We start from the raw sequence: 22662 nt of genomic DNA on the forward strand, positions 1-22662 counted from the left end.
TTTTTTCTAAATTCCTGTGGTATATTTGGAATCCTATTCAAGGAAAATGTTTAGCCAGTTTTAATATAATTAACAGTATTTATAGTTATATAGTTCCATCAACTGAGAAACCGTTGAAAAGAATTGTTTCTTTTTTGAAGGTTAAGTGATTTTACATGGTTAACATTTGCTGAGCAAGAACTATTCTAAAATGTTACAAAATTGTTTCCCTATAACTTCAGAGTGTGAGGGCAGTCTCTGCCTGTAGATATGTTCAGGATTTAAGCCTGATAATCTCCCCTGTGTTGAAAAATAAAAGATACTCTTGTAACGATTAAAAACAGTTTTCTATTGACATTAGGGATATAATGGAATGCAGATACCTCATGTGAAGGTCAGTCTTTCATAACTGTATGAAGACATAAAACCTTATTTTAAAATAATAACAGTTACCTTTTCACTCTGCCTACATGGTCCATGAATTTTAATGCAATTTGTTGAAATGTCAATCAATGAATTAACTATTCATTATCAAGCCCTAAGATTTTAAAGTTAAACATTTAACTAATGACTATTTGTAATTATATACCTTAAAAACATTTATTAAGCTACAGGCATGATTTCACATCAGACAGTTCATATTTGACCATATGTGACTCTTTAATTAAAATCTCATTTCTAAACATTGGTTTCACAGGATTATGAAGACACACTCTATTCTACTTACAGAGACTATGTTTATGTTCCATTATTTCAAAAGACAACCCTCAAATACGCTGTTGAGAGGGTGGTGATTTGCTGCTCATAAAGACAACACAGTGAAAACACCATGAAGACTCGTTTCCAGATGTGCTAAATATCCTTAAATGTAAATATCATGTTCTCCAAGAATAAAATTGAGTTAAAGAATTTTCTATTGAGGAGCTGAAAATCTTCAATCTAGTACATTCTTTTTACTCCCAACAGTTTAAGAAGCTGGAAGTTCAGACCAACAAATGATTTGCATATTCTGATCAATAGGTGGCGCTTTTTCCCTTTCTGACAGGTTTGATCACAGAATTCTGGCGGAGTGTAACTTTTTATGAAGTGTTGTGAATTTTCAATATTACCTATAAAACACGAAACACTACCACTCGTTGAAAGTTAATTTTTAATCTGTGCAAGTTCATAAGTATTCACATTAGTGTGGGCTTTAAAAAATTATCTGTTGATGCATCATTACATTGTGCTATGAATAATTATATTTAAAGACAAACAACTTAGCTATTTTTAATGTTAGACGCTCATAAAATATTACTCAGTTTTTTAATATTTGAATTATTCCCTACTTGTCCAAGTGGAAAACTTCTGGAAATTAGCATTATGGAGTATCTGATATATAGGGCCTCTTAAAATATTGCTTTCATGATAAAAGTATTTTGTTGATGATTTATAAGGTACTTGATAAAAATAAAACATACATTTATATTATCATAAAATGTATGTTGAAAATGTAGCAAAATCATAAGCATATGTAGAAAATTTTAGCAAGAGATACACTAAAAAGACAACTATCTATACATCAATAACTTCCATTAGAATTTGATTTATTTGCACCATCTTATTTAACTAAACCTGAGGGTTACAGGCCATTTAAAATACTTGGCCTGTAATCCTCAGGCCAAATATTTGGTCAATAATAGTTAATAGCTTTTGTAATTTTATAAATACCTAGGGATTTATAAAAAACATTTCTTTTAGAAATGACTTATGTTTATAGTCCTGGCTGGTGTGGCTCAGTGGATTGAGTGCTACCCTACAAACCAAAGGGTCACTGGTCTGATTCGCAGTCAGGGCACATGCCTGGGTTGTGGGCCAAGTCCCCAGCAGGGGGCACGTGAGAGGCAACCACACACTGATGTTTCTCTCCCTCTCTTTCTCCCTCCTTTGCCCTCTCTATAAATGAATATTTTTAAAAATCATGTTTATATTTTAAAAAGCATATAGTTATGTGTAAAAACATAGTAACTAGTTTATAAATCTAGATAATATATTGTAAAAATCAAGACTGTATTTATTTAAAACATGATCACCTAGTGACAAATGGTTTAAGATATCTTATGAGCAACATAATTACTTTCTGACTCAATGACATTATTTAAAATATTATACCTTAATTAAAAGCAAATATTTGAGTAAAAGAAAGGTACTTTATTTTTAATGCATAATAAAATTATAAGGCCTAGAATTACATTTTTACAATTTATTCCTATTGTACATGCTTATGTTCTTATTTCATTTGTCTTCACTAGCTTTTCTTAAGTTTAATGCTGTAGTTGTTTTGCTATATTTAGATCAGAAACTCTTACCTTACAAAGACTCTCACAAGTGTAACCCAGTCATAAAATTAAGAAAAAAATTACATAGTTCCTTTATTCTAAATAGTCTGACCTCTTTTAACATTAAAATAAATGACATTTATGTGAATTGTATAACAAAAGTAATTTTTTTTATCTTCACCAGAATATACAGTGCAACCCTACACTGCTAACTGTAGCAAAGGAACCATTTTTAAATTCTAGATCATATTTACACCAGATTAGTTTAAATTTTCTCTTCAAAAAGAAGTGCTGTCACATAAGTGACTGCACACAGTTTTTCCCGGATGTTTGCAGTGACAGTGCCCTCCCCAGGAGCAGAGGGCCCTACAGCCCTGGGAGCATTGCCTGTCATGGCCGGGCCCCCTTCTTCCCCTTCCAAGTCCCTGTTTGGCTGCTCTGGAATTTCCACACATCACTCTTGTTTCATCACTCTCTCTCACTCAAGGTAGAATTAGGTAGTATCAACTTCAAAAGTGGTTTAGTTTTGCTTTCTTGTAGAAATGAAAGATTTTTTTTTAGAAGAAATTACATTCTGGCATTAATGTTCTATGGGATAAAGAAGCACCAAGTTGTATTAATATGAGGTGCCACCTTTTAGGTATCTTAATAAAGGCTCCTGTACTTTGAAGATTTGGGGGGAAAAGAACACACTACGTTGTAGAGCAAAGCTTTGGGGGGCTCATTAAACACAAGCCATACTTTAAAGAGAGTGGCTCTTCGTGTAATTCTGGGTTGAGTGTATATAGAGCCCGACATTATTAGGTGATAGTACAAGATAGATCAAGTAAAAATTCTGTACTCCCCGAATTTAAAAGGATCACTGTAACTCTGATAAATGTCAAGTATCAATAATACTATGCTTAAACAGTTCTGAAGAGACAAAAAAAAATGATATGATAGGCACAGCCCCACATTATCAAGACAGCGATGATAAAGTACAACGCTTAAGAGATTTTACTCACAGTTTAAGAGTTCTGGCACCGTATAGCCTGTGTATAATGAGGCTTCTAAACGTTCATCTCACAGGACTTGCATTTGAAGAGATAAAATACTTTACAAACTCTATTTCATTAATCTTTACAGTATCTCTGTGAAGAATTATGAACACCAATCAACAGATTGCAGAGGAACAGCACTGAAATGCACAGTGGATCGCCAGTCCTCTCAGAGACAGCCGGGAAGACTGCCTTACAAGAGGGTTTCTCAATTCCAGCAGGCTGACACCAAGTGAATCTGTTAAATCCTATAAAGATGCAACATGTTGTACTTTCCTGAGCAGAAGGGAGAGTAGAAAAGGCCTGACATCGTAGCATTTTGAATTTAATAACAGGTTAAACCAAGATTGCAATGCCAAATTCTGTGAGTATACAAAAGCGTATTTTCAAAAATCAGCATTGTGTGTAATTGTGACTACTATGCTACAGTTGACATTAATACCAAATAAGGTTTTCGGTCGTGTAGCAAATTAGTCTAATCATATTATTAAATATCCCATTTAAGTGATTTCAGCAGTACATGGCTTGCATAGCATTATTAACAGCTCTTCAAAGGGCAGACATCAGCACCGTCGATAAATAGCTATTGACCACTTACTGTGCATAACTGGAGTTCCTGAAAGATCACACTGTTTCTCATTTGTTAAGCTAATCTTTTATAGACAAATCAAGCTCACATTATATTCATATAGCAAATATTAGTCCAGGGGATCCAACACATTTACAGGCATTTTAACAAATATGTTTTTTTTTAATTATTCAATTGCTTATAGTAATGAATGTATAAAGGAAAGTATAGAAGCCTTTGAGAATTAAGTAATAGCACTAATGTCTGTCAAGTTCCAAGAGAAATGTGAATGCTCCCATATCTCTGTACCAATGACCATACAATTAAAAAGCTTAATTTATTCTACTCTCTGTATTAGTTCTGCCAGCTCTTTTCCTCTCCACCACCACTATCCCGCTCCATGCTGGATCACTGGGTAGAGTCTGGCTCTTTTTCATGGTACAACTCACTTTGCAATCTCTGAGAATGGCGCCACCTAGAAATGTGCAGTCCAGGAGCAGCACGTCACACACAGGGGTCCCGTGTCCAAGTCACCGTCTCTGCTCCTCTGGGCCACAGCGATAGCTTCCTATTCCATTGGCTCTGCTGGAACTGTTACCTCCTTCAATTATTGTCTACACTGAAACTAAAGTGAATTCTTTAAAATGTGCAACACACTATGATATTTTCTTCTTTAAAACCCTTCAAATAGCTTTTCATTGTGTTTCAAATACAATTAAAGACTCCTACCATTTCATTTGCAGTCTCTCTTCCTTAAGCTCACATTGCATGTTAACCTTCACTCAACTCTAATGCCACCTCATCGAAGAAGCATTATCTGACCACTCACCACCTACTTTAAATTAGCAGCACTAGCCTCCTTCTCTCCATTTATTTTATGTCTCAACAACTAATTTGTTTCCTTGCAGCACTTCTTATAATGAATATTTAGTCTTATATTTGTTCATTTACTTTTTTGTTTATCTTATTCTTTACACATTATTACTTGTGTACACACACAAGATTGTCATATAAATGAGTTATCAATGTCAGTGTCCAGATAGGTACAAATTGAACCAACAGTGGAAGTCATTTCATTAATGGTAGTGAAAACTCTCATTTGCTTAGTTCATCAGGGTTTACAGAGCGCTTTTGTACAATATTTATCATTCTTGTACACATTCTTACATCCTATGTGTGAGTGTTTTATCCCCATTTTACAAACCATGAAACTAAGGTATGGTAATGTCAGTTTCCTGCCCAAAGTCACCAACATAGAAAGACTTTGAGTTGTGACTTGAACTCAGGACTCTTTCGAGGCCATACCAAGAAATCTTCCTACTATAAACAGCAAACCAGTTGACTCCTTTGAATGACCATACTAAGATACCAAAGACACATGGCGCTGTGTGCTCAGCCTGCGAAGAATGTTAGTCCTGTATTATAAATAATAGAACGCTACTATGACCTACAAAATAGAGGTTACATTGTAATAAACTTTGAACATAGTGCCAGAATCTAGCACACTGACATAGATGAGTTCTTAAGGTCACTTAGGTTTTCAAAAACTATCAATTGCTAAAGTAGTCTTCCATAAAAATAAACTGTATTATACTTAATATAAAAAGTACACATAGCATGCTGCCAATTTCTTAATCTTGTTTTAAAAAACTGTTCTGTGTATTTGACACCTGTCAAAAACTTCGGTTAAAAAAAGGAGTCTGTCAACTAACATACCGTCTAAGAATCTAATCAAAGTGTCCAATTTGCTATTCATAATTTGCAGAGTACACTTATGGCTTTAGTCCATATTTGTCTTCTATGTTCTCATCACCAAGTTTTAGTGTTTATTAGATATATGTGAAAAGCTTGTTACTTTGACTGTACATTTGTATGTGTGGATATGTATAATGCATTTATTAATTTATGCGAAATTTAAAATAAGCAAAAAATGGCTTTCTTAATTTTGCAAAAAAACAAAATGCAAAAAATTGTACTTCATTTTACTGTAGTAATAATTATTATTATTATTATCCAAATTTGCCACATAATGCTTCTTAATAAGAAGAATCTTTATAATAACATGGACATAATATTTGGGGGTTCTTATGAGAGCCACATAAATTGTGGGCCCCTATACAAACGAATATACCCAGCCTGTTGTTCAAAAGGCAGGAATAAAGTATCACTAAGTCACGTTTCTCTCTTGAAGTCTCCTTCTCTTCCTCTTCCCTTTTCTCCCTCCCTCCGCTTGCCATAGTGTTTTGTATTTGCTATTTAATACCATTCTAAGAAAAGAATAATTAAAAAATTTAAGTTATTGACATAGATTTTACCTCTCTTCTTTATATTGTTCAATAACAGTTTTTAATGGAAATATCAGAGCATTTCACTTATAGGCAGATACTGAAATGACTCAATTCTTGTTTTCTGGACCATTACTGGAGGGTGCCTCAAGCTGAAAAAAGCTTGACAAATAAGTTTTAAATATTAAAAAATTTAAGCTCTGTCACCCTTCTTCCTGACTAATATTATATAGATTTCACACTGTTATATATCAGGGTATGGTAAAATTGGTATGTGCATTCATTTAAAAAATATATTAAATCTTCCAAATGTCATAAAATATATGTGTTCATTTTATAAATTTAAATGGTCAACATATCTGTATGATTAAAAGAATCAAGAAAATTTTATTTATGTTAATATTTGGAACAGATAAAATTCAATTTATTTTAGATTACACTTTAATAATGTTTAAGCTAGGACAAGAATCAAGCATTCAAAGAAAGGGTTCAATGACTTAAGATCTAAGACCTACAATTTACATCATTATACATAAAAGGTGCACAAAGGAACCTGTGAAACTGTAGAAAATCCATATTTCATTATGGAATAAATTAAAATAGCATCTTTAATATGACAACTAATTTTCATACTAGCTGAAGGCAAAATAATATGTTTCATATTTTTGTAATAAAATAATAAAAACAACAAGAAATAAACAACATATACTCTGTGCTTTTTGGCAACTTCACCATCACCACCACCACCACCACAACAAATATCCTACTTTGGGCTTGTTTTGTTGGAAGTTTTCAGTTAAGGTTATATTTTATTTTTGTAAATGAGTTGTTTTGGGGAGGTTCCTAATGGAATTCTGTCTTGTACTGGGCAACACACCCGAGAGTTAGTGTTATTCTTACATTGCAATACACATTGCCATCTCTAATTGCTTAATTATGCTCTGACAGAATGGACCACGGAGAGGGATGGGACCTGTTCAGTACGATCCTGCTCATGTCGGGAATCTCGTTCAGAAGGGATCATGCCCTTCCATTCCACAAGAATGGAAAGTGCTCTGCTGATAAAGACTAAAACATTTTAATGAGATGTGTGTGTGGATATGTGGTCCTCATTTAGGATACTTTGCCAACAGAGAAAATGAATAAGTTTTATTTTCCAGGAAGAAAAAAAGAAAACACTTGAGGTTTAGTCTAAAACAGAATAATTTTTTCAGTATGCTGGGTATAAGTTTCAACTGAGAAAATTCAGACAAATTTTAACATGTCTAAAAACTGGACTCAAGTTTCTTGAGGAAATCATGTACATAAAATTGAAAAATTAATTTAAAATTGTGATATCAATACTAAAACTAATTTGAAAGGAGCAAGTCAATAAGTCACTTGGAAAGTATTACATTTGAAATTATTTTGAAGGTCTGTCATTTTCTCTTTAATATGAAAATTATACATATATTGAAAATGTTTTTTTCCTTTTAAACTTTGAAAATCTCTATCAGTAAATGAATGGATCAAAAAAATATGGCACATTTACACAATGGAATACTATGCAGCAGAAAGAAAAAGCTCCTACCCTTTGCAACAGCATGGATGGAACTGGAGAGCATTATGCTAAGCAAAATAAGCCAGGTGGTGAAAGACAAATACCATATGACCTCACCTATAAGTGGAACCTAATCAACAAAACAAACAAGCAAGCAAAATAGAACCAGGGACACTGAAATTAAGAGAAAACTGACAGTGACCAGAATGGAGGTGGGAGGGGATAATGGGGGGAAAAGGGGGAAGGGTTGTCAGGAACACATACAAAGGACACATGGGCAAAACCAAAGGGGTGGGGAGTGGGGATGGCTGGGGTTGGGGGGAAAGGTGGGGGTAAAATGGAGACAACTGTACTTGAACAATAATTAAATTTAAAAAAATAAAATAAAATAATTTGTATGACTATCTGTGATGCAAAGTGGTATTGAGGATAAAGACTTACTCTCCACACTGAGACAACCTCAATACATGCTGGCTGTTCTTTCTGCATACGTGTCCAACCCCCTTAACGATTCTGAGGTTATCCCCATCTAAGTAAAAAGAAAAGGTCATTTATTGGACTACCTAGAGGTGAACTAACACTTTGCTAATGTTATTTAATTCTCCTTAGATCTTTATGATCCAGGGACCGTTATTGTCCCCATTGTACATATACAGACAAGGTTCTAAACAGATTAAGCTGTTTGTCCACAGGTGCATAGCCAGTAAATTAAAAAGCAAGAGCTAAAATTGAAATAGCTCTGATTTCAAAATACCTAGATTTCTCTTCCCTGCCATTCCAAATGACAAGTATGCTTTAGTGTCATAAATTTCTTTTCATAGGTAAAGTAATACACTTGTCTTATTGTCTTGCTGCCACATATTGTCACATGTAAAGAACACATATAAGAACTATATAAGAATGTGCACATATCTAGGAACATAACACAAATACAAAATACACATGGATTTATGTTTTATTCATTTACACTTTATTATATATTTTATGTAGGTTTATGTGTGTGTATGTGCATGTTTAAACACACACATACACACACATACTAGAGTTCTCAAGACCAAACAGTTTGGAGAGGTTTGTTTTACTTTTTAAATCATTCCCACTAACCACACTGGCCTGTATCCCTGAAAATAACTGGACTTAAATCTATTTAGTCTGTTTCAGAATAAGTAGTAAACTCTATTGAATATTTTTCATTTCTATCACTAAAACCATACGTAATTAAGTAAAATCTGAGTGCCCTTGAAGGACAAAGGGAGTTAGCCAAAACTCAACCATGTGACAAAATCTATAAGACTCACAATGATCCTATTTAAACAGTCTTGAAATCCAAAGCACACACTTCCCTTTATAAACAAAATATATTATTATGAAATCAATGTCATATATTCAACTTTGTAAAAAAAAATCTGTAAGATATGTAAAGACATTCTACCCTAGGAAAACCCATTTAATGAGATACTGTTTTTGTGATACACTGGAAATACTTGGATTGTAAATATATGTATAAATACCACATGTCTGCTTATTTCTCTAAAAATAAAAATTACCTAGAAAATCTTTTAAAATGGTCTTAACATTGTACAGCATTCTGATACCTTTTCCTTCTCTGCTGAAAGAAATTTACAAAATGTAAATCAAATGGATTTTCACCAAAATTAAAATGGTGCATATATTGGAGTTATTAATTGGTTTCTTAGAAAATATGGCCAATGCCATCTTACTTGGTCAAATGGGGACAAAATTATACCTACTAACCCTGATGCTTCAACAGTAGACTGAGTATGTTTTTGCATAATAAGGTTTTCTAATTGACTAGTAGTAAAGGAGTGAAGGGAAACACGTTCTGCACTTTCTAAGCTCCCCCCAAAAGATGTGTAGCATCATGAGATTTGTGGGTATTGCTTATTAAACATTAACTTTGAAGTCACATGAAGGTTTGTTTATTGGCTTTAAATCTTAACTAGTATTTTTAAACAAAATATTTTCATTTTAAATAAATAAAGGTAAGGATTTGTCCTCTCATAAAGTCACATTTCAATGAAAAATTTAAAACTGCTATATAGACAAGAAATGATAGTCTGTATATGGACTGTTCAGTCCCCTTAAGAATACTGATGAAGAACAGAATGTTAATATATGGGAGATGATATTGAAGTGCACAGTTTTATACTATCAATGTCTGGTAATACTTATATTTTCAGTGATACATTTTAGAGTCCATTTTGAAGTAGAAGTTATACTTTTAAATTGTGGTTGCTTTAATGACCTCTTAATCTAAACATAAATATTAAGATACAGAATTAAAATGCATTATCATAATGTAAGAATACATTCATCTTTGTTTTTCTAAATATATTACCTAATAATTGTATACATAACAACTATATAATATAATTGTGATATTGTACCTACTGTACCATGACTGTTATCATTTATGGAACATGCAAAAACAAGAGAAAAAAGAAAAAAATGACCAAAAACTCCTTTTTGTAAGTACAAAACTACCTGTTCTGCCATTGTTATAAACTCAATGTTCGTTCCCCCAAAATTCACATGTTGAAACTTAATCCCCGATGGGATGGGATGTTCAGCTGGAGCCTTTGGCAGGTGATTAGGTCATGAGAGTGGAGTCAGAAATGATATATTGCTCTAGAGAGATTTAAAGTGTCCTCACTCCTGGAACCATCAGTTTCCGTTCTAGAGTGGTAAAGAAAAGCTAGAAATACAGTACCTTTCCCTCTCCTTAGATGGTTTATTTGCATTTCACAGTAAAGCTCTCTCTTTCCTTCTTTTGAGAGCCAGAAAGACAAATGGGCCAGCCACCCTATAAAGGCTCTGAGCTGCATTGGGATTCAACCCCACACATACAGGTGGTATCAGGCCCCCATCACACAGCCGCATGCAGAATTAGAGTAACTAGCACTGCTGATTCCTGAGTAAGTTCTGGTCTCGTATCCAGACGTCTGGGGCTCTTGGAGGCTGGTCTGTTAGGAGACAGGCAGGGTAACACGCCAGACCCTTCACACTTGCAGATGGGAAAGATGAACCCCTTACAGAATTGTCTAAAGATTTTAGTGAGTATTTACCATGTGTTATCCACTGGGTATGTGCTAGGGAAATAAAGATGAATGTGATATAGCTCTGTCCTCAATTCATCCATCCTCTAGCAAGAAAAAGATATGCAGAGAACTAAGTATATCACTATACAATGTGTCTCTATTAGAGGAATATATAAAACGTCTTGACATAGAATAATCAATAAAAAGAATGAATTTTTGAAAAGTAGTTGTGGAAATTAAAGCAGAATTTAGTGGACATATAATAAACATTATAGAGAAGAATTATCTTTTGGTTTAGAAGTTGAATGGATGGCCCTTAAATTTTTTACATGTTCTGAGGATCAATGACTAAATGACTTAATGTAAAAGCAAAGAGGTATGGCATGCTTGTTAATGGGTCTAATCAGAGCTAACTCATCCATCAAGTATTCACTGAGTACAATTATCTGTTTATAATACAACAATATGATTAGGCAAGTTTTTGTCTCTGCTCAAAAAACATTGGCTCTTGCTCTTATTGGCCCCTTGAAAAGGCATGGATAATGTAAACCTTATTACAAAATTCAGTGCACTGTAATACAGGGGCTCGTGTAGTTGTCCCTCCACGCTGAACTCTAAACTTGCTGAGGGCATGGATGATATCTTTTCCATCTTATTCATTTTTCTTTTTACACATTTCATAATACATTAACTGGGGCACATGGCTTCTCAGCTCAGTAGGGTATCTCCTAACTTCTTTCTTATGTATGTTACTCTATGTAATTGAGATTTTATCTTGGGTTGTGAGTGGATATCATGGCTGAAATTTCTGGATATTATGCTTAACATGATTGAGAATGCATTCCCCCCTTTTTCTCTCCTTCTCGTACATGCTGAAAGCAGATGCAGTCAAACACTTCCTAAACACGTGTAAGGACTTTGGTAAAAGTACAAATGGAGATCCACATACCACATGTATAAATACTTTAAAGATATATATCAAGGCAATAGTTACATAAAGTGTGGTGTAATGTAACTTGACAATTTCACCTTCCTAACAACCTGGAATGCAGTATTTAAATCTAAAACTTTCAGACCCACCTGCATTCTGTTTGAGAACTTGAGGGTATTACAAGACCTGGCACCTAGCCCAAAGTCCATGACTGATTACCATCTATTCCCGCCTCATGTTCTATTCTGCCAGGTGAGGTCAGCTACAAACATGCACCCATACCCAGAGTCACATGTCCAAGCCCTGGCTTCACCCCAAGAGACTGGTCATCATTCCAGTTCATAAGTGTACACACTGGTGTCATGTCTATCTTCAGAAGGACAGTCTTGTCCCTGGAGGCAAGGCATTTTTGGATGGGGAATTGTGAGGTCCCAGGTACTCTAAAGCAGGAACACAGCATTCACCTGGGCATATGCCCTTGTTCTTGGGCTTGCCTTCATATGCAGAGTTCATATGCAGAGTATCACAGAGTGATCAAGTCCAGAGCAGGGCCCTGGAAGTACATAATACGAGGAAGAAGTTCCTTTTGTCCAGGTCTAAGGGTGGCACTAACTAGAGTGGTAATGAGCCCACTCCCACCGTTCACACTAGAGCAGTACTGTACGGCTGCATTGTCCAAAACAGCAGACACGAGGCCGAACAGAGTGGCTAGTCTAAATTGACATGAGTTGTAATGTGAAATAGAGACTCAGTTTTGAAGACGGAGTATGAAAAAAGTAAATATTTGATTAATAATTGGCTTATAGTACATGTTGAAATTATATCTTACCTAAATATATTGACATACATTATTAAAATTAATTATAATTTCCTTTACTTTCTAAACTTTATTAAAAATTCTTAATTGTTATATCTGGCTTGCATTTATGGCTTGCACAATATTTCTAACGGGCAGTGCTGCTTTAGAGAATGGTGGGGCAACATTACCAGAGCTGGTAGAACCCAGCTCTCTGGACAATTTTGTGGAATAAACTCTCTATTTGCAAGAAATTACACATCTTTTCCTTCTATGACTTAATAAGGAAATAAACTGCTGTCTTGTTTGAGCACTGTGTTCTTGGAGCTCTTTGCTGTACCAGCTGAGGCTCTATACTAACTAATACATGAGTAATAACTGGATGATAATTTCAATAAATAATGTAAATAAATAAGAAACTAATTTAGCCTTCAATAAATGGGATAAACAGATACATAAAAAGTGTTAAAATGCACTTAATGGTATGATCCATGTGAGAAGAAATTTTATTTTTTTATTACTATATTCAATATTTATGGGCATTCCTCTTTAGAGTAGGCCCTCAATAAATATTTCTCAAATGAATAAATATGACCAATTCATTAATGGTGATACATGCGAAGTACTAATGGAACATATTAGCATGTCAAGGCCTAGCAGGCAGACCTCTGAGAGAAGCAGAAAATATTTCACATGTAGGTTTCTGTAGGGAAAAGTTGAAGCAATGGCAGGGACTGTTTAACCATGAAGAACAGCATGGCCAGGTGGGAGCTACATGTATATTTATTTATTTTTCTATTATTCCACTCCAATACACTCTGTAAGATAAATTATAAGCATGTAATATGTTCTTGGATACACTTTCTTTCAGTATAGGATGGATCTACACAGTGTATTAGAAGTAAAATGTATCTTTATTACATAGGTGCCTTATTTGAATGTTGGTTTTTAAATAGCGTCCATCAGTACTAGCAAATGATTACAAACAGTTATGAAAATATCATTACATATCCTATGTCACCATAGTGTAATTTTAGTAGAGTCAATCTGTTTTTTATCTTTATTTTAAATCAAGTGGGTTTCAAATATGCATGTGACTGAAAAATTTTTGTGCTTATTTATTTGCTTTACTAACTTTTCAGGTATTTCTTCATATACAGTATTATGAAAACCAAGACCAAAAAAGGGGGGAGATGAGACTTTAAATTTTAAACAGTATTTCTGAAATATCTATCATGTGACCAAAGTGCATTGTTTTCTAATACTTGAGCACTGCAATAGTTGTATAAATAGGTGCACCTAAATCGCTCCCTTTGAAGTAAATATGGGTTTAATTAATAGAAACATGCAATTATATTGGTCAATACCCTACAAAATTTTTGTTTTACCCAAAGCTCCTCTTTTAATACTGAGGAGTTTTAAAGACTATCACATTTTTAAATGGTGATGTAAAATATATATTTATACTTAACAGGCTATATCATAGAACCTTTAGAAAATTTGCTAAATAGAGCTTGAAGGGCACCAGTGGTATACAGGGAGAAACTGAAGTGTCTGGCATCAAGGCGAGCAGAGACCACTGCCCTCTTCTAAACCCTTCCCCCGACAGAGCTGGCAAGCTGGTGCCATATCTGAGATTCCATCAACCTGACCAGCACTGTTTGACCCACCTTGGAGATTCCCAGAGACTCTGCCCCACCCAAATTATGGGCCCAACCAAGTTGCTTTTTCACATGAATGGCTGGTCTTGGCTCATGCTTCAGGACTTCCTAACTCCTATCAAACAAGCAACAGCTAGATTCAGTGAGCCCCAGACCTGGCAGTAGCAGCAGCCAGCCTAGATTCACAACTGGGCTACACCTAGAAATCTCCAAGCCCAGCACAAGTAGCAGCCATCTCAGATTACATTATAGCTCAGGCAGGGTGCTGCAGGCAAAACACAGGTGGGTGCTGACCTTGGCCTACAACACCAGGGAAAACCCAGGGTTAGCACACCCAGTGGACACCTACAGACTACATTAGAGCACCACCATCCTGCCCCTGCACAGCTGACTTTCCATAGAGGACAGAGGACAGAGGTTGGTGGTCAGGGGTCACAGTCAGTCCTTGCAGCTGACTGCTCTGGGTAAATCCCTCCCATTAATCTGCTAACAGCAAGCAAGGCTTAACTATAAGAGTAGAGTATACTCAGCCCACACAAAGGGCACACCTCTAGTACCCAACTTCGGTGAAAGGGGAGGCTGGGCCGCTGGACCCTACAGGACACTTACTAAATTAGGCCACACTACCAAGACATGAGGTCAAGCAGCTCTACCTAATACACAAAAACAAACACAGGGAGGCTGTCAAAATGAGCAGACAAAGAAACATGGCCCAAATGAAAGAACAGATCAAAACTCCAGAAAGAGAGCAAAACAAAATGGAGATAAGCAATCTATCGGATGCAGAATTCAAAACACTGGTTATAAGGATGCTCAAGGAACTTACTGAGGACCTCGACAGCATAAAAAAGATCCAGTCAGAAATGAAGGATACATTGAATGAAATAAAGACCAATTTACAGGGAAACAATAGTAAAGTGGATGAAGCTGAGAATCAAATCAATGTTTGGAACATAAGGAAGGAAAACAAACAAACAATCAGAACAACAAGAAGAAAAAAGAATCCAAAAAGTTGGACATAGTATAAGCAGCCTCTGCAACAGTTTCAAGAGGTCCAATATTCATATTATAGGAGTGCCAGAAGGAGAAGAGAAATAGCAAAAGATTGGAAATCTATCTGAAAAAATAGTTAAAGAAAACCCTAATTTGTTGAAGTGAACAGACATGTAAGTCCAGGAAGCACAGAGAGTCCTAAACAATATGTTTGCAAAGAGGCCCACGCCAAGACACACCATAATTAAAATGCCAAAGGTTAAAGATAAAGAGAGAATCTTAAAAGCAGCAAGAGAAAGAAGTTAGTTACCTACAGAGGAGTTCCCATAAGATGGTCAGCTGATTCCTCAAAATTAACTTTGCAGGCTAGAAGGGATTGGCAAGAAATATTCAAAGGCATGAAAAGCAGGGACCTGCAGACAAGATTGCTCTACCCAGCAAAGCTGTCACTTAGAATTGAAGGACAGATAAAGAGCTTCCCAGACAAGAAAAAACTAAAGGAGTTCATCATCACCAAACCATTATTACATGAAATGTTAAAGAGACTTATTTAATAAAAAGAAGATCAAACTATGAACAATAACACAGCAAAAAGTACATATCTATCAACAACTGAATCTAAAAAACTAAGCAAACAAGAACAGAGACAGAATCATGGATACAGAGAACGTTTTGATAGTTGCCAGATGGGAGGGGATGGAGGAGAAGGTGTGATGTGAGGGGATTAAGGTGTGCAAATAGGTAGTTGTGGAATAGTCATGAGGATGTAACAAATAGTATAGGAAATGGAGTAGCCAAAGACCTTATGCAGATGACCCATGGACATGAACAGTGGTGGGGGGATTGCTTGAAGGAGTTGGGTGCTGGGTGAAAGGGGGCAATGGGGGAAAAAATCAAGACAACTCTAATAGCATAATCAATAAAATATAATTTCAAAATAATAAAAATTGTAGGAAAAAAATTTTACTAATATAAAAATATATAAATTTGTATTTATTCCTTGGGTTGTTGAAAACACTCATGCAATGTTTAACTTTTAAAAAATTTAAGTTTATTTACAATTGTTTAAGTTCTATTTTTTCACGGAAACATTGGGTTGGCCAAAAAGTTTCTTTAGATTTTTCATATGGTGGTTCTAGTAGTGATTAGCTGTGTTTAACTTCATTCAAAAGAATTTTGTTAGATTGTATCGTGACAGCTGTCATATCCACATGCATTAAAAAAACATCAAAATTGGTGAATTTTTGTGTAGCCATTTTAATACTAAAGATTAAAGAAAATACAGAACATTTTCAGCATATTATGCTTTATTATTTCAAGAAAGGTAAAAGATGCAATTGAAACTCAGAAAAAGATTTGTGCAGTTTATGTAGAAGGGGTTATGACTGACCCAACATGTCAATAGTGGTTTTCAAAGTTCCTTGGTACTACTGACATTTTGGCTAAATAATTGTTTGTTGTGGGACTGTCTTTTGCATTGGAAGATGCTAAGCAGGGAAGGATGCCCTGCTTCTACCCACTAGAAACCAATACTGGGAAATAGACAACATACTCAAAATATCCAAATCAATAAAGTTATTGGTGAAAATGAAAATGTGTCTTTTACAGAAAAAACTAAATGGACTTTTTGGTCAACTCAATAATTATTGCAAATTATTTTTTTTTGAAAATGTTAAACAAATTATTTATATGTATTAAAAAGTTTGGGGGATACCACTAGTTATCCAACAGTGCACTTGATTGATGTTATTAATCTTAACTGTTCTGATTTTTTACTTCACTAAACATGATGATAGATCTTTTTTAAAAATCCAGTCAAACTTGACCCCAATAACTATTTGTTACTGTCTTAGAAAAGAAAGACAAATGTATTCCTTTGAGAATTGTGAGTGACATTATTAAAGATAAGAACCAATGGAGTCTGAATATGTTTTTGCAAAATAAACAAACTTAGCATTGGTATTTCTTAAAGATTGCTAGCTAAAAATATAAGAAGAATATAGATGTAAAAAAAAAGACAAGTGTGGTTTAACTTCTTATCACAAAGGATAAATGCAAAGTTTCTTAAAATTTCCTTATGCAACTCTTTCCATGGTGTTTAAGTCCCACAAAAAAATGTTTTTCTGTCTTAAGTAACTAATACAAATTTATTCTTCCTGTTCTTTAGATAATTGGAAAAATGCTACTTAGAGTGATTTTATCTTTAATCCTAAAAAATCTCATTCATATTCTCCTTCTCTCTCCTTCTCCTTCTTGCCACTCCCTGTATATTACCATTAGTCAGAATATATTAAAGAAAGAGTAAAATAGAAATTTAGGAATAGTCCTAAATTCCTAAAATAGTGTTGTAAATTTTACAAATTGTAGATGTACTTTTAATCTCATGAACTCTTTGGAAATTCTTTTTGATTTTATGGGAACTGTATATGAGCTTGTTGTCTAAATCTGATTCAAGAACTTTTTCTAAAAGCAAATGTCTAAACAGAAGCCAAAATGTATTCATACACAATGGAGAAAATATTTAAATGTAAGGTGACTTCAATGTGAGCCAAATGTTATAATGAGCCTATAAAATGCTTAGTCAAATGCATTCAGGCTTGTAGATGTGTTTACCAAAAAGGAAGGCTCTGTTTTCATATTTATTTTGATCTTTCACTGATTTAAAACTCCTATATACTGAAACTCAATAAACATCTTTAATTTACATAAGCTACATTAAAATACTAATATAAGAATGAATATAAAAACTACCAGTTCATCGCAGCAGCCTCAGCAATTAGAAAAGAGGAACATGTTATTGAGCCTAAGGAATACTTAAAAAAGAATATTATTAATACATATATTTCCTTAAGAGTTGGTAATACTGCAGTCGGATTCATAAATGCCATCTACCTTTGTTTCATTGCTTAAAATCAATGAACTGAATCTTCTGAGTAAAATTTCAATAGCATATTTAAGAGACAAATAAGCATCATTTTTTACTTTTTTTAAGTTGAAAAGAAAAAGGAGGGATCAGTTTACTTGGACAGAGTTTGTTCTAAGTGAGATTTTACTTTTCAGACTGGTGGGATAATGATTAACGTCACATACTGTACATCTTCGCCTAGAAACTACAGTGTCTATTAAATGTAATTACCTTCCCCCATGGCTTTAAATTGACGGCAGATTCAAAATGAAGGTGGCTTCTATTAAATTTAATTACTTCCCCCTGAAGCTTACTTGGCAAAACTGTGACTAATAATGAATGTGAATTCGATAAAAAAAAAGCTTCATGGTCAAGGTGTGGCTCTTAAATTAACACTATTATTAATGAAAAAATACGTAAAAACACAATACTTTAAATGGGATGTTTTATCATTCATATATATTTTTGTAATAATATGGTAAATTAAGTGCTCAGGGTTTTTTTTACTCATCGGTTTCACCTTTCAACAAATAAGTTACAATATATCGGGTGGTTAAATAAAATAATGACTAAAGAAAAATGCCAGTTATCAAAAATTTCATCTAGTATTTCCATGTACACAAAATACTGACCCTTCTATCACTTTAATTCAACTGGCATTTTAAATCAGCATGATCAATAACTGAGGAAAAGACAAAGAATTAGAAAAACAAATCCTACTCTTACCAGCTATGTAATTAGTTCTTTCTTCCTAAACTGGTTACCAAATCTGGAAGATGGCACTAATAATGTCTTCTCTGTGTAAGATAAATATTTAAAAATTAGAAAAAGTGTTGTCTCTTATTGCTTTGCAAATCCCCTTGTCATTTTATTTCAGTTTTAACCATCTATTTTGGAATTAACTTGTTTTAGGCAGCTATTTTTCTGAATCTAAATCTGTTTTTCAATTTCTCACACTTGCATTCATCATTCAATGTCCAACATATGATGTACTCATAATGTGCCAACCATGTGTTGGAGATATAAAAATACAGTAGCTATTAGGATTTAAGAGTCAAGCGAGAGTTAAGACAGGAGACAATCAATATTTTGTCACTCTGGGAAGAACCTGAGATGACTCCAGAGCTGTTCTTGTGAACCATGCATTCACATTTCCGGCCTCATCATTTGGTAGCAATGTATTAAAGCCAAATGTGGAATCTACCTGCCCATTCAGCCAAAACACAGACATGCAGGCTTGTTTAGGCACGAGGCAGGCACCAGTCTGCAGAGCGCCTCTGCTTTAGGGGATGTATGTCAAGGTCCCTGAGTGCTCTCTTGAGAAAGAAAACCTCTCGTTATTCTTGAGTTAGGAAGATAGTAACTTCCATCCTCCTCCCTGAGTCTGGGGGATGTTCACAGCATGAGAGAATGGCAACAGTTCTCTCAAACAAATTCTGTCAGCTAATAATCCCACTTTTGTCATACTCTAATATAATTTATGGGATGTTGGGTTATTTCTTAAATATCGTATTATTTCTTTCTGATTTGGGCATGGGCTGGGCTATTTCTCAGATGTTTCCCTTTATGTTCTAAATATCTGCTTCTGCCTCACGCTTATTTTTGCACCTGTTGTCTATTATAGTCACATAACATTTTCATTTGTACATTCTTTTATCATGTAATAGGGATGAACACTGGAAACTGGAAGCATAAACACGACTAGATAACCTAGACCAGTAAGAAGATCATGGAAACTTCTTAAAAGAAGTAAAATCTGAGGGGAAATAGAGAAGAAGATTGTCCAAGAGTTTGCCAAGTGAAAACCATGGAGAAGCGCCAATCACACAAAAGGAATGGTACACGTAGGACCCAGAGGCACAAAGGAGCATTATGTATTTGGAAGCCCTGGCTAGAATATAAAATGAATTTAGTCTGGTGAAGGTATTCAAATAGGCCAATTTTGTATTGAAATTTAGTGTGACTGAAAGATTTTTGCACCCAACATCCTCAAATTTACCCAAGTAAATCTTCCCCTATATTAACAAAATTTGAGAATACTACTTTAATTCTTTTATGTAGAGTATTATATCCAATGAACTTGCTTTAATGGTTAATAATAAATTAATATGCTAGAAATTCTATATTTTGTGAACATAGGTAGTACTTCTGTCATATTCACTATTGTACCTTTAATTTATAGAAAAGTGTTTTGAATCTACCATCGAATGGTTGCTCTATGCTTAGTAATGAATTTCCGGATAATGCTGATGAAAAATGTTAATATTGAAAGTGTAAATTTCACATAGAACACTGACAAATGCCTCTGCATTAGTTTTCCCTGTAACAAATTACCATATGAAATCATGTTATATATCTTAAATTTACACATTATGTAAAAATAATATCTCAATAAAACTGGGAATAAAAAGCACATACAAGAACTTTGTGGCTTGAAAATAACAGCAATTTAAATGTATTATTTTACCGTTTTGTAGGTCAGAAGTCTGTCTCAGAAATCACCAGCCTAAACTCAAAATGTCCACAGGCGGCTTTTCTTGCGGCAGCTTTAGGGGAAATTCCATTTCCTTGTCTTTTCCTAATTCTAGCAGCCAGCTGCATTCTCGGATGGTCATCCCTCCCTCCATCTTTAAAACCAACATTACTTCTCCCTCAACAGTGGCCCAACTCCCTCTCCCACTTTGAAGAAGGGCTGTGGTTACAATGGGCCCACCTGAGTAATCTAGAATGCTCTATCAGCTGATTAGCAAAATTAATTGCATCTGCTACCTAATTCCAATTCCCCTTTGTCATATAACCGAACAAGTTTTAGGTTGCAGTTTTGAGGTTTAAGAGTTGCAGGGAACTGAGTGGGGGTATTTTGGGGGAGCCCATTATTCTGCATTCCACAACTCAAAATGCCAAAACCACTTGTTTCGTAATCTCTAAGTCTGCGATGGCGGCTGTATCAGCCAGGTTATGTTGCCATGCCAAAGAAACTCCTAAAAAAAGGTTTATTTCATTCTAATGCTACAACACTCTATGACTCTCTCTGCCAGAGCAGCTATTATTTCATTCTCTGCTGTTGCTATGAGAGAAAGAAAAAAGTACTTGGAAGTTTGGAGTATCTCACACCAGAAACTGAAAACTCTCGCCCAAAAGTGACATCATTGTCTGCCCAAGTTTCATTCACCGAAACTATTCAAAGTCTCCAGTCTCTGCCCTCCTGGAAGGGACCAGGAAGTGTAATCCTAACCATGTGACCAGAGGGCAGCAAGCTGAAGATGTGGGGCATATCTTATTAATGACTCACATTCCTCTTTTGATTCCTATAAAACACACTAAAAGGAAAAAAAATCACCAGTTTGTTGGTAGATGATTTGGGAAGCAAAAATAAAAGCATAATACTCAAATGTAAAAATTCTATTTTAAACGGCTTATAATCTATATCAACTGATGAATGAAGCCAGTTATTTGTATTAATTAGAGAAATACCCTGGTTTACCACAAACCATAGAGAAGAGAGAAATAAAATTTACCAGAGAAAGAAACCCAAACTGGTGCTTTCTCAATAATTCAGCTAAAAAGTGATGATCAGTTTCAGGAGTTATTTGGATGTTATTGCTGCTCGTTAAACACAATTATCTGTGTTTTTTACAGGAATTTACATGTGATTAAATTAACACTGCACTAACAGCGATTAAAAGCATAATGTGTTTTTCACTCTGTGTTGAAGTATTCTGCTGTATTTTACTCATTCATTGGATTCAAACCCTGGCCTCAGGTTTTGACATCTAGTTTTAGAGATTATATATGTCCTGTTACTTTCCACATTGAAATAAGCAAAATCCTAAAAATGCACTAAAATAGTTAAATATAAACAACTTTCATTGTAGAATGACAAAAAGAGGTGATAAGGTCTATTTTGAGTCCCCAAATATGGAGCCCAGAACCCTTGGTATCAAAGGAGAAGCAAATCCATTTTTTTTATCTTGAAGCTTCACCCCGAGGCTATTTGTTAAATGCTGGAAACCTCTAGTTTCTGTTTTGAAAACTATTTTAAAGAATGCAGAAAACAGGAGATAAATCCCTAGGCCCAAATAACATGGCAACTCTTAATAAAACACATCTGTGTAAAACTAGGGCATCAAAGGGCTATATTCTCTGAAAGATTAATGCAAGATAAAAACCATTCTGATGAAAACAACATCAAGGGAACTTTCCATTTCCAATTCTGGAACAGGATGGAATGGGACAAGTCTCTGGAAAATCTATAACCACAAGTTGGCTCTCATGTAGATTTGTCTTATGAAATTACAGCAGTGCCCTGGACGGGGGCTGGGTGCTTGGGCCATCAGCCTGTGCACCATAAAGGGCAGCCTTATGCAGCATACATGGATTTGCTGAAATAAGTACAAAGGCTTAGAACAAGGGCAGAAGACTAGCATATGTAAAAAGTTTTCAATATAACTCAAAAATAAGGAACCTTAAAAACTAAAATTTAGAACTCAATGCTTGCATTAACAAGTCAAAGAACCAACCGTACCTAAGGCAAATCTTAGGAACCTGGAGGGCTAAATGTAAAGTATGTAACATGGAAGACAAATAAGA

The sequence above is a fragment of the Desmodus rotundus genome, chromosome 13, assembly GCF_022682495.2.
Source record: "Desmodus rotundus isolate HL8 chromosome 13, HLdesRot8A.1, whole genome shotgun sequence".
Classification (NCBI taxonomy): domain Eukaryota; kingdom Metazoa; phylum Chordata; class Mammalia; order Chiroptera; family Phyllostomidae; genus Desmodus; species Desmodus rotundus.